The sequence below is a fragment of the Camellia sinensis genome, chromosome 8, assembly GCF_055761805.1.
Source record: "Camellia sinensis isolate YWXY chromosome 8, ASM5576180v1, whole genome shotgun sequence".
Taxonomy (NCBI): domain Eukaryota; kingdom Viridiplantae; phylum Streptophyta; class Magnoliopsida; order Ericales; family Theaceae; genus Camellia; species Camellia sinensis.
Genome location: NC_138968.1, coordinates 158,697,224 through 158,711,638, shown reverse-complemented (window position 1 = coordinate 158,711,638; position 14,415 = coordinate 158,697,224).

Sequence of the window (14,415 nt, the reverse complement as noted above, 5' to 3'; positions counted from 1 at the left end):
TATTTTACTCAATGAATCCAAAACCGATCTTAAAATGGATCTATCAAATCTAAATATTCTCTCAAATTAAGATGGCCAACTTAAGATAAATAAAATTGTTTTAGCTATATTAGCCACTTCTCAAATATCCTCATAGTTAGTTGTTGTTTGACAACAATTTTTTTGCCTAAATAAGTACACAAAGACAAAATAGGCGAAATAAATTAATAAGTTAAAATATCATATCTAAATCATAATTATTTTATTTTTTCTCTTACATTATCACATCTAAATAATAATAATAATAATAAAATTTCCCAAACAAAACTAATTTAATCAGACTAAATTAATTAGCCTTCGTTTGGCTAGCTTAGTTGGGCTAAAAAAAACACAAAAGACAAAATAGGTTAAATAAGTCAGTAAAACAAAATATTACATCCAAACTATAATCATTTTATTTTTTCTCTCACAAAAGTCAAAAAAATTAAAAAAATCAAATCAAACGAACTTTTTAATCTCAAATTAAAAAAAATACCAACTCAAAAAAATCAATTAAAAAAGTGAATACCAAACGGCGACCAAAAAAATCAAAAATTAGACTAAATTAATTATTCCCAAACGAAGTGTTAGGAAGAAAACTCCAATATGATTGGTCAAAGGCAAGTGATTTGCCCAGCTTAATTAGCTGAAATGCAAATAAACAAAGACAGGCACGTGATTAATCTGACAGTATAACACGTGTCAATCTCCCATTTGGAAACTCGCCATGAGGCGCGAGCAAGGATCCTCCCCTCCATCTCTTTCCTTCATTCCCTCCTTGCAGCGGCCTTCGGGTCCACTTTGAGTCCCAATTTTGATAATCCGAACCGTACATATTTTAATATTTATTCAGTATATCATATCTGTAAAAAATCAAGTTGATCGGATATTAGAAAGTATGCGTTCAGAAAATTGGGACTACAAACTATTTTTTAATAAACAGTTTTCCGAACACATACTTTTTGATATCCGATCAACTTGATTTTTTACAGGTATAATATACTGAATAAATTTTAAAATATGAACTGTTCGGATTATCAAAATTGGATCTCAAAGTGGGCTCGAAAGCCCTACAAGGAGGGAATGAAGGAGAGAGATGAAAGGGAGGATCCCAATTCATGAGGCGCACCTTAGCTTTGTTGATTAATCCAGTAACAGGCTCCATTCTGTCCCACGTGGATGCTGCATAAGTGGCCCCACCTCACGAGCCGTCCTGACACATGCCATAATGTGGTGAACTCCCTTCCCTACGAGAAATTATCAACTTTTCATGATTCTCCAACAACTCAGAATAGCAGACATCCCGTTTCACATTTCACACTCTTGAGGGCAATTCAGTCACTTTACATCCCAAATTTTTTTCGATTTCTTATTTTTTATTTTTTTATGGGTAAGAGATTGTGGGCTCATTAGGAATTTTATTTTCGTAACTTGAAATATTTATAAGTTTGTGGACGGAAAGAATTTCTTACGTGGTTTGATAATAAGATGATCTAGTACGAGTCTTCGATTTCTGCAAAAGAACACGACCGTGAGGACTACCCGATGATATTCGCCTCGAAGAAGCTTTCTAATATTCAAGTCAATACATTTTTATTTTTTACAATATAGTATTTTTTATTTAAAAATTATGGGCATGTAAATCAATGAAAAAAAATATATTCAGGTCTCGTTTGAGAATTAATTATTTTAATTGATTTTTTAATTTTTTATGAAAAAATATAATAAAAAAATAGTAATGTGACAATTTATAATGACTTTTTGATTAAAATTTAAAATCTAGTGTTCACGACATCATATTTTATTTTGATCACCTAAATTAAATAAGATTTGGAGTTGTTTGGGATGAACTATATAAATACACTTTTTGACTTTTTGAAAAAAAAAAGAGAGGAAAAAAATATACATGTTTGAAATAACTTTATGATTTTTTATGAAAAAATATGTATTAAAATATTGTAACAAATAGCAAAATTACATTTCTACCCTTGAGTGGACCTCCAACAAAGTTGCAGCGCCTGGTAGCTTTTACATTTCATTTTTTTTTTTTTTTTTACATACTACTGCAAATTTTGTGTGGCCCAACGTGTGCCACGTGTGTATAGATAGGGTGATGGGATGTCACAGTTAGAAGGGGGAAAACTGTCTTTTTGCTGTCTGAATTTTTAGACATACATTCCCACCCAAACAAGGTAAAAAGATGAATTTTTTGATTTTTTAATAAGTTTTTGATTTTTTTGATGTTTTATTTATACCTTTTATTTATTTAAAATCCTACTTTATTTGAAAATCAGTGAGATTATGTGATTAGGATAGATAATGGCATGTTGATTCTAGATTGTAAATAAAATTACTTATATGTCCACGCTTCAATTGCCACTCCATGGGTTTGTATGTTTGTACCATAACTTCTTAGGAAGTGAAGACTGTTGGGAACATGCATCTCGGGCTTACTTCCTAGTGTTAATAGAGGATTTCATTAGAGTGCTCAATTTTATGAATATATTTCTTGAGAAGTTTTATACAGTTTGGATAAACTTTTTTTTTTAACGAAGACTGCGTGATTGATCGGCTTAGAGAGGATTAAATGGATCAAACGAGTCAGATGTCGGTGAAAAACAACAAGGATCAAATTTATTTATGTTATTGTGTAAGTTAAGGTACATCAATTCTTTTGAATTAGTTTTATCATTAAGATGCGCTCAAATTTCAAAAAATACTCATTTTAAGCATTGCCCAATGATATTTGCCAATTGAAATGCCAATATAAGGCATAACTTGGCTTTTCTTTCTTTGAATTTAAAAAAAAATAAGAGCATAGTTTTATATGCCAATACCTAATACGGAATATCATGTGAGTGTGCATGCATTATGATGGAAGATCTAATCTAATATGGAACATGTAAAAAGTGTACAGAGAGAGAATTTGCCATAAGCTTAGATCTCATGTTTAGGTTCCATGAACAAATGTAGGAAGAGATCAAAGGGTTGGTATGATGGATAAAAAAATTTCTTATTATTATGTGTGATGTTTATATTCGAATTTAAGTGTTGTATTCAAAATTCATAAAAACACTATTCATTACTACAATCCTAAAAGTTATAGAGGATGATAATGTCACTATTCAATCTATAGAATATACGGCAAAACGAAAACGAAAACGAAAATGAAAACGAAACCAAAGTATATACTGTTTTTTTTATAGAAATGGCAAATAAGGTTGAATCAATAAACATGTTTGTGATATTGACCTTGTCTGAAGTTTTTCATTGATATTACAGGGGTTGGGGATATATATCATCCACTTTTACCCCCAATTTTAAATTTCTATTATGCTACTAATGATTGATTATGAGTATAGACTACGCAATTGGGGTTTTTCTAAGTTAATAAACATGATCAACCAAACACATTTGTTTAATTTTAATTAACACAGCATTCAGTCATTCTAAACTGTAAGCATTTATGGTGGATAATAAAAAATAAAAAATGAAAAAAAGAAAATGAAATGAATTTGCAGGAAACCCTGCTTGAAGTTATAAGAGTGTCGGTCACTTTAGTGTATCACAAGCTCTCTGACATTCACATTCTGTTTTTAAGGCTTTAAAGCAACCCAAAGCCTGCCAATGCACCAAACGGTTGCTTGTGCCCAACCCCAGCATACACAAAAGTGCCCTTACACAGTGGTCTTAATAGGGAACTGTAATAAAAGACACTTTTTAACAATGTATTCGGCGGCACGAAATTGGATCTTTTGTTTATCTGTATCTTGAGATTTACATATTTTAATTTTTTTATATATAATTTGACATGGATAGGCCCACAAGGCACACGGCCCACGGTAAACCACCCCGAACCCAGTGCTTGGGGCCAATGGCACAACCCGGTTGCTTGGGTGACAAGGCCCAGAACAGCTGGAGGCCACCTAGGCATGAAGGGCCAACGGCATTTAGGCACACGGCAGGTGGGACACGGGCCACATCAGCAGACAAAGATCTGCAGAGTTATTATCACAACACATCACCATTAATGCAACCCATCACAGCATTTATTACAACAGCACTCCCCGCCGGAACAGAGCCTCCATCACCCTAAACAAGATGAGCTATGGCACAGGCTTTCGGCGGAAAAAGCACGTCACAAGAGACAGGAAAAATGATGACAAAAGGATATAAGCAAGGATAAGAGGAAGAAAAAGGAGGTTAAGTGGCTCTCTCTCTCTTGATCTCTCGATATACAGTCTTTTCGTACTCTGCTCTTCTAATTCTTGCACCGGAGGGTTCACTGGGGGACTACCCCGTTCCCCCCCTGAACTTGCTTGCAGGTCATCTGGCGGAGCCCCCCTTTTTGAGTCGGAGTCTGGAGAACCTGGGCCGGTCCGACCCATCCACCCGGGAATCGATACATCATCAGTTGGCGCCGTCTGTGGGAACTTACTGGTTTATTCGCGCGGTAGTTGTGTTCACTACCGCCGGAGCCCTCCCTTCTCACTATCACCTCTCCTTTTTGCCCATCTAGGTGTATGGTCACGACTAGGTCCATGGCTTCTCACCACAATGCCTCCGGCCACCAAACAGACCCCTCCCACCCGATCAATCCACCACAATACATCATCGAGCTCACCAACAGCATTAACCGCATGGCCGAGCAAAACCAGGCCCTGATCAATGCGTTACTCCAAAGAAACCCCCCCGCTCCACCTCCAAACGTTCCACCCAACCAAGAAACAGCCCCAGACCATCTCGCTCCACAGCCCCCTCCACCTAACCCAGAAGGTTCGCAGCACCTTCCTCCCCAACATGAAAACATACCACCTCCACGCCCGCCGGTTGCAGTACTGACCCCTGAGGGGGAAGCTAGCAGCGTCCAGCCTCCATTGGCCGACCATGGCGACACCACCCCCCTCTGGGACGCTGAAATCCGAGCTATGAAACTCCAACTACAAGGGGTCATGCAGAACATCCAGCACAAGCCCTCGGCCACCGCCAACTCACCTTTTGTTGCCTCCATCCGCGACAAGCCATTGCCTGCCAAATTCAAGATGCCTACCATTGACTCCTTCGATGGCACGACGGACCCAGTCGACCATCTGGAAACCTACCGCACCCTCATGGTCCTCCATGCCTTTCCTGATGAGATCATGTGCCGAGCTTTTCCAGTGACACTAAAGGGATCAGCTCGGCTGTGGTTTAGCCAGCTACCGGCGGAGTCCGTCTCCGCCTTTCAACACCTCAGTGACTCCTTCCTGAGCCATTTTATTGGAGCCCAGCGTCAGAGGCGCCCGGCCACCCAGCTCCTTAACATTCGTCAGACTGAGGGGGAGTCGCTCCGCAGCTTTGTCACCCGTTTCAATACCGAAGCCCTTCAAGTAGCAGAAAATGACGACAAGGTCATCCTCACCGCCTTTATGGCCGGCCTGCGGTCGTCTGACTTCCTCTTCTCCCTCTCCAAAAACCCCCCAACCACCATGGCAACCCTACTATCCAAAGCTCAGAAATACATGAATGCTGAAGATTCCCTGGCCGCTCGACAAGAGCCGACCCCTAAAAATCCGACTCCCAGAGAGAAGAGGAAAGACTCCGAGCCCAGAACCGCCCAGTATAATGACCACCCCCCCCGAACTGACCGATCGATTCCGACCCGACCGCCCGGTCGGTTCGAGCGGTACACCCCTCTCAACTCCCCTATGGGTCACGTCCTAAACCAGATCCAGCGGGACTACCCCCTCAAATGGCCCCTACCATCCCGAAACCCTTCCACCCGGAAAGATCAGTCCAAATACTGCCGTTTCCACCAAGACCATGGCCATACCACCGACGAGTGCATTAACCTCAAAGACCAGATCGAGACCTTCATCCGCCAGGGCCGTCTCAGCCGATTCACAGACCCCCGTCCCCCACAGCGACAAAGAACTGACCATCCCAGGAACAATCGCCGACGCACACCGCCCCGCAATCCAGCCCTACCAAACGAAGGCCACGATCGCCCCCCACCACAGCCTCGACCTCCGGGCAATCCCCCCCCACCAGTCGGCGAAATTAGAGTCATTTCAGGAGGCCTTGCTTGCGGGGGGCCATCCCGCTCCGCCCAGAAGGCAGAACTCAGAAAAATCAGACAAGGCTCAGACAAATCAGTAATGACGGTGGACCGACCACCCAAACAGTCAAAACAATGGATCGAACCCATCACCTTCACTGATACCGACTGTGCCGGAGTCCGTTACCCACACGATGACCCCCTTGTCATTTCCGCCATCCTCTCCAACTACAAAGTCAGACGAGTCCTCATAGACAACGGCAGCTCTTCGGACATCATCTTCCTCAATTGCTTCCGCCAACTCAAGGTTGGGGAAGAGAGCCTGTCCCCTCTCCAAACCCCTCTGGTCGGCTTCACCGGAGACCGAGTGACCTCCATCGGCTCCATCGATCTGCCTATCACCATCGGTGAGCACCCGCGGCAGACCACTAAGCTGCTCACCTTCCTCGTGGTCGACTGCCCCTCCGCTTACAACATCATCCTTGGCCGCACAGCCCTAAATACCTTCCAAGCCATCACTTCCACGTACCATCTGGCCATGAAATTTTCCACCGACCTCGGCGTCGGAACCATCAAAGGCGAACAAACCACAGCCAGGGAGTGTTATGTCGCCTCACTCAAAGAAGTCAAGCTAAAAGAGGCCATGATCATCGAAGGGCTTGACGTCCGAGACGAGGACGAGCTGGTCAGAGGTGAACCTGTAGAGGAACTTGTTGAAGTCAACATTGATCCCACCAATCCAATCAGAACCGCCAAGATCGGCAGCCAATTACCCGCTCAAGCCAAGGCCGACCTTACTGCCCTCTTAACCGAGCACAGAGATGTATTCGCCTGGACTCATTCTGACATGCCAGGCATCGACCCCTCCTTCATAACCCATCGCCTTAGCATCGAACCTCATTTTCGACCCCACCGCCAGAAGCAGCGCATCTTCCATCCGGAGCGCAACACCCTTATAGCCGCCGAAGTTAACAAACTCCTCGAGGCCCAATTCATCAGAAATGTGGACTATCCTAGGTGGTTGTCCAATGTGGTCCTCGTCCGAAAACACAATGGCAAATGGCGGCTTTGTGTCGACTACTCGGACTTGAACCGAGCATGTCCTAAAGACAGTTACCCCCTCCCTCGCATAGATCTGTTGGTCGACGCCACCGCCGGTCATCAAATGCTCAGCTTCATGGATGCCTTCTCTGGGTACAACCAAATCCTAATGCACACATCCGACCAGGAGGACACATCATTTATTACCGACCGCGGTACTTACCATTACCGGGTAATGCCGTTCGGATTGAAGAATGCTGGGGCCATTTATCAGCGGCTGGTTAACACCATCTTCCATCACCAAATAGGCCGGAATATGGAAGTCTACGTCGACGACATGCTAGTCAAAAGCAAATACTCCTCCGACCACCTCACTGATTTACGAGAAACCTTCACCACCCTGCGTAAGTACCAGATGAAGCTCAACCCAGAGAAATGCGCGTTCGGCGTAGGATCTGGCAAATTTTTGGGTTTTATGGTCAGCCAACGCGGCATCGAAGCTAACCCTGAGAAGATCAAAGCCTTGGTCGAGATGCAGTCACCTCGGACGGTCAAAGAAGTTCAGAGGCTCACCGGCCGAGTGGCAGCCCTTAACCGCTTCATATCCCGCGCGACAGATAAGTGCTTGCCCTTCTTCAAAGTCCTTCGGCAGACCTTTGAATGGACAACTGAGTCCGAAGAGGCCTTCCAACAGTTAAAGCAATGCATGGCTAACCCCCCCTTCTCTCTCAAGCAATCACGGGTGAGCCTCTCTTCCTCTACCTAGCAGTATCTGAAACCGCAGTCAGTGCGGCTCTCCTCCGAGAAGATGGCTCAGTCCAACGACCGGTCTATTACATTAGCCGAGCTCTCAGGGGCGCGGAGCAGAACTACCCCTTGCTGGAAAAACTATCCCTGGCCTTGGTCATTGCCTCTAGACGACTCCGCCCATACTTCCAAGCCCACTCCATAGTGGTCCTCACCGACCAGCCCCTGAAGAAGGTCATGCAGCAACCGGAACTCTCAGGCAGATTGATGCAGTGGTCAGTAGAACTCAACCAGTTTGACATCTCTTACCGCCCTCGGACAGCAATCAAAGGGCAAGCTATAGCTGATTTCATCATGGAATTCACTAAACCGACCCCGACCACCACACCCCCGCCCTTACCAACTCTAACAGAGCCAGAAGATCCTCATTCCTGGACCCTCAATGTTGATGGGTCGTCCCGAAGAGAAGGAAGCGGTGCCGGCATCATCCTCACCTCTCCTGAAGGCGGTCACTTCAAATGTGCCCTCCGTTTCCTGTTTGAAGCAAGCAACAATGAAGCCGAATATGAGGCATTAATAGCAGGACTCCGCCTCGCCAAGGACATAGGGGTCAACCACCTCCGAGTCTTCAGCGACTCCCAACTCGTCGTCGGTCAAATGACGGGGGACTTTGACGCCAAGGACGATACGATGCGAGCCTACAGAGACCTGGCACTCCCTCTTGCTCGCCTCTTCAATACCTTCCACATCAGACATATTCCTCGGGCAGACAACTCCAAAGCAGACGAAATGGCTCAGTTGGCTTCAGCTGACCATCCTACTCTCAGCCATGACGTCCGCATAGAATACCTACACCACCCGGCCGTTTCACCGAGTCTACAAGCTATACAACACATTCAAAATGAACCTATCCCATGGGCATCCGACATCCTCCTATTCCTGACCACAGGAGCACTCCCAGAGGACCAGCAGCAGGCTTCCAAAGTCCGATCCCGAGCGTCCAATTACGTCATCATCGACGACATATTGTACAAACGCGGTTTCTCCCGGCCATACCTACGCTGCCTCAATCCAGCGCAAGCAACTTACGTAATGCAGGAAATCCATGAGGGGATTTGTGGCAATCACTCAGGAGGCAGGTCCCTTGCCCAGAAGATACTCCGTACTGGGTATTTTTGGCCAACACTCAGTCAGGATACGACTGATTTCGTGCTCAAATGCGACAAATGCCAACGCTTCGCCAACATCCCTCATGCTCCTCCTACAGAGTTAATCACACTCTGCAGTCCTTACCCGTTTGCCAAATGGGGGATTGACCTGGTCGGTCCCCTTCCCACCGGTCGAGGTCAGACCAAATTTGCAATCGTTGCCATCGATTACTTCACCAAGTGGGTCGAAGCTGAACCCCTTGCCACAATCACCGAGCGGAACACAACCAGGTTTATCTGGCAATCGATCATTTGCCGATTTGGCATCCCTCAAGCCATCATCTCTGACAATGGCAAACAATTCGATAACGCGAAGTACAGAAAATTTTGTGCAGATCTCCAGATCCAACCGTGCTTCTCCTCCCCCGGTCACCCCCAGGCAAACGGCCAAGTTGAAGTCACCAACCGTTCCCTTCTCAAAATCATCAAAACCAAGCTCGAAGCTGCTAAAGGCCTTTGGGCCGAGGAACTGCCCAATGTACTCTGGGCTTACCGAACCACTGCTCGCACCCCCACCGGCGAAACCCCTTTTCGCTTAACATATGGCGCTGAGGCGGTTATCCCGGTAGAGGTCGGCCTCCCCACTCCTAGGGTTTTACACCCGGATCTGGCCTCAGCCGAAGAGCTCCATCGAACACACCTCGATCTAATCGAAGAGCTCAGAGAAACCGCTGCTGTCAGATTGGCTTCTTACCAGCAGAAAATGAGAACACACTACAACCGCCGAGTCCGACCTCGAGAATTCTCCGTCGGGGATCTTGTCTTACGAGAAGTGACTCTCGCCACAAAGAATCCAGCCGAGGGCAAACTGGCAGCCAAATGGGAGGGCCCCTACATCGTCAAAGCCCGACCACGACCAGGCACTTACCGACTCCAAGACATGGAAGGCCGAGACCTGCCCCATCCCTGGAATGCAGAACATCTGAAGCGTTACTATCAATAAGTTCATATTTTTGTATTACCAATATTGTTGTGTTCCCCTTTTCTTTATATATAAAGCAAATTCCGATTGCAGATCTACACTGTCATAATTCAAATGTTTGTATGACGATCCCATAACATTGCCACCGACAGCAACTCAAAACTTCACAACCTCGGCCAGCCTCAGCACTTCAAAGCCTCGGCCAGACCGAGCAGTCAAAACCTCGCCCAGACCGAGCACTCAAAGCCTCGGCCAGACCGAGCACTCAAAGCCTCGGCCAGACCGAGCACTCGAAGCCTCGGCCAGACCGAGCACTCGAAGCCTCGGCCAGACCGAGCGCTCAAAGCCTCGGCCAGACCGAGCACTCGAAGCCTCGGCCAGACCGAGCGCTCAAAGCCTCGGCCAGACCGAGCACTCAAAGCCTCGGCCAGACCGAGCACTCAAAGCCTCGGCCAGTCCGAGCACTTCAAAGCCTCGGCCAGTCCGACCACTTCAAAGCCTCGGCCAGACCGAGCACGTCAAAGCCTCGGCCAGACCGAGCACTTCAAAGCCCCAGCTAGACTGAACACTCGACCGAGCACTTCAAAACCAAACAAGGCTACATTTTTTCACACTTGGTCACATTTTTAAACTTCACCACAACACTTACTTACTCTTACCTTCATGTTTACACGCTCACTCGTCCGTTTTGAAACCTCCTCATAACACTTACATTTTTCACATTCACTTTCAAATTTACACTTAACTGTCTAGCTACTACTTGTAACTTACCCTTTACCCTCATTTGTGGACTTTTACTGCACAAAATTTCTTACTCATTTTTACTGCACAAGGTTTTTATTCACTTTTGCTGCACAAACAGTCAGCTGCCAACAGACACAAAATAACATTCGTACACAAATTCATCTTAACCAAACTCTTCACGTATTTATTCATTCACTCATAGAATTACAATGTAAAAAAAAAAAAAAAAAAAAAAAAAAAAAAAACAATGCACAAAAATTACAATGTATACACTTAACCAAACCCCACAGAACACGCCCAGCTCTTCTTCTCCTTGGCTACTCTTCCTCGCTGGATGCTAGATCCTCTTCTTCAACGCCTTCGTCCAGGGGGGTCTGGGCCACATCATCTTCGCCTATTGTCACACTACTCAGGTCCAAGTCTGGAAACAGCTCCTCAGCTCTACGCTTGAACATTTTCCAACCACTGTCCCAGTACTCGGCCATTTCATGCTTATAGAAGTCGGACTGCTGGAAGCTTTCAATCACCTCTGATTCTGTCCTACCTCCAGCAGTCTTCATTGACGGGCCCAACCCCCCAGGCTCTTGACCAGCCAGACTCCTGGCGACAGCAGCATCCACCTCCATTTGAAATTCGGAGGATCCTTTATACTACTCCACTGCTGCGACGCATAGATCAGGGTAGGCCGCCTTTTCAGACGCCGCCTTCGCCCTCTCCTCGTCCAGCTCCCTTTGCAGAGCCACCCTTCCAGCAGCTGCCGTCGCCCTCTCCTCTTCCATCCCCTTCCTCAGACCCTCTAGCTCCGCCGCTATCTTCACCTTCTCCATCTCTCATTCCCTCAGAAGCCTCCCCTTGTCCTCCTCTGCTCTGGTGCGCTCCTCCCCCAGCTCCTTCAGCAGGTCTCCAATTCTGGAGTCCGCTTCATCCTTCTGCCTGACCAGCTCTTCATTGCTGGTCATAGCCTCCTCATGCCTCTCGACCGCCACCGCGCAGGCCTTCTCGGACTCTTCCAATTTTTTGTGCTCACCAGCCAGTTGGAACTCCAGCGACACAACCTTACGGCGTGTGTCCTCCAGTTCCAACTTGACTGCTGGCAGGTCGGCATAGGCAGTCTCCCAGTCGGCACTATCCTCCCTCAACTTGGCCAGCTGGACCCTGACCTCCTCAGCCTTCAACTTGGCGGCCCCAGCTTTCCTGAGAAGAGCCCCCGCTAAGGTAGTCACCTCCATTTGGGCGGAGCATAACCCCCTCAGCAGGTCGGCCTCACTATACCCAGATGCCGCGCGCAGAGCTCCTTCGTCCACAATCCTCACCAGGCGGTCGGCTCCCGCCCTGGCTGGGCCTTCTTCTCCCTCCATCCTCCCAGCTACCGCGCGCGCATGATAAATAGCCGTGGCCACACGAACCCCCCCTTCCTGGGGGTCGGGCCTCCTCTGAACCTGTTCCCTCCCGCTCGACGCCGCCTCCCCCACCCCAGCCTCCGCTTGTACTGGTGGACCCACCTCCACAACCTCCACCGTTGGGATGATCTCCACTTCCTCTGGGGCGTCCTTTGCCGCCGACTCCTCTGCATCCGTTGGGGCCACCTTCGCCCTCTTGGCCCCAGACTCCTCTGCAGCCTCCTCTGGGGCCCCCCTCTTCTTCTTCTCCTTCTTTTTCTTCATGGCCGTCACAACCCCTCTGGCCTTTTCCTTTACAGGGTCTACAGGCGGCGGAAGCGGCTCAAAGCTACCCAAGTCTTTTTCCCCCAAAGGCCTAGGGCGCGGTCGGATCCTCTCCCGCGAGAGCGGTTCAGCCGGTCGGCCCCTCTGCGCCTCTATCAACTTCGCGGCCTTGGCCATAATGGCTCGATCCTCCATCTCCTGTGCTCTTCTCCTCTCTTCCAACTCCCCCCGGTCGAGGTCTCCACCTTTCGGCTGCGGTCCCAGCCCCGCCTCAAACAGTGCTGACGGCTGGACAAGATCGTCCCACCTGGCTTTCTCTCTCTCTCTCCACTCCCTCACTTTCTTCACCCTCTCTTCCGCCACCACCCCCAGCCTAGACTCCATCGACCGATTTGGCACCTTCCACATGGTGCGCACCCCCATCCCCCCATTAACTGACACGAAAAACCACCGTGGCCGCCACCCCTTGATCGACGTAGGCAGCCCCGCCACCAACCCCCTGCCCATCACCGCCTGTAGGGTGACCCACGTTTCTTGCTGCCCCGACGCTTTGTAACATGAGAAGAACTCGTCGATCGTCATGGCCTCTCCTCCATTCGCCTTAGGCCACGCACTCGCACAAGCCATCAGAATCTTCCACGCATTGGGCATCAACTGCCCCGGCGCTACCTCCAGGCGATTTAGCACATCAACCACCACTTGAGGCAATGGCAGCCTCAGCCCCCCTTTCAGCGCCTCCTCGTACAGGGAAAACTCCCCTGGCTTCACCATAGACGGCCTTTCCTCTGGCGTCGGCAACCGTAAATCTACCTCCGCCGGAATCTGGTATCGCTCCCTAATCGCCTCCAAATCCGCCACCGTGAGCGTGGATCTGTCCGCCTTAGTGTGCCACTGCCCCGACTCCACCTGGTTTAATGGCTTTGGGGCCAATATCAAGCCCGATGCCTCTGCCCTGTACTGCGCTGCTAACTCCTCCCCATCATCGTCCCCCAACGGGTCTACCCTCACGTTAACTACTCCTTCTCGTGCCATTTCTAGGGCTTGCTCACAAAACACTTCTGACGCAACCACAAGAAAGTTGAGAGAATGCTACACAGATATGTCGCACGCCGTGAAAGAGTTGGATATTTTGAGTTCTTGTCCCACGGTAGGTAAAACGCATTATACCTAAAACCTACGGTTTTGCCCGTATTCCACGGATCCACATTAATTTTCACCCGTTTCAAAACCTTTCAAATCAACCGCCAAAAACGCCTTTTCAAAACCCCCCGTGACCTATCGCTTCATTTCCTGCTCCAACGCTTCATCTTCCCCCACGACACTGCCACGTGTATGGCCACGATGCACTGTCCCCTACCCTTACCCTGTCTTTTCCATTTTCACATCAGCACATTTTAGAACCCCACGCCCCCCTGGTCGGCACACCTCACGGTCGACCCCTGCCGCTCGGCCACCCTCGTGGTCGGCCCACCTCACGGCCGACCCCTCCCGCTCGGCTACCCTCATGATCGGCACGTCTCACGGCCGACCTCTCCCGCTCGGTCACCCCCGTGGTCGCCCCGCCTCACGGTCGACCCCTCCCGCTCGGCCACCCTCGTGGTCGGCCCGCCTCACGGTCGACACCTCCCGCTCGGCTCTCCTCGCAGTCGGCACACCTTCCAGTCGGCCTCTCCACCCGTTTCACACTTCTCTCCCTTCTCACTATTCCCTTCGTTGGTCTAAAGCTGCACTCGGAAATGGGGGACTACTGACATGGATAGGCCCACAAGGCACACGGCCCACGGTAAACCACCCCGAACCCAGTGCTTGGGGCCAATGGCACAACCCGGTTGCTTGGGTGACAAGGCCCAGAACAGCTGGAGGCCACCTAGGCATGAAGGGCCAACGGCATTTAGGCACACGGCAGGTGGGACACGGGCCACATCAGCAGACAAAGATCTGCAGAGTTATTATCACAACACATCACCATTAATGCAACCCATCACAGCATTTATTACAACAGCACTCCCCGCCGGAACAGAGCCTCCATCACCC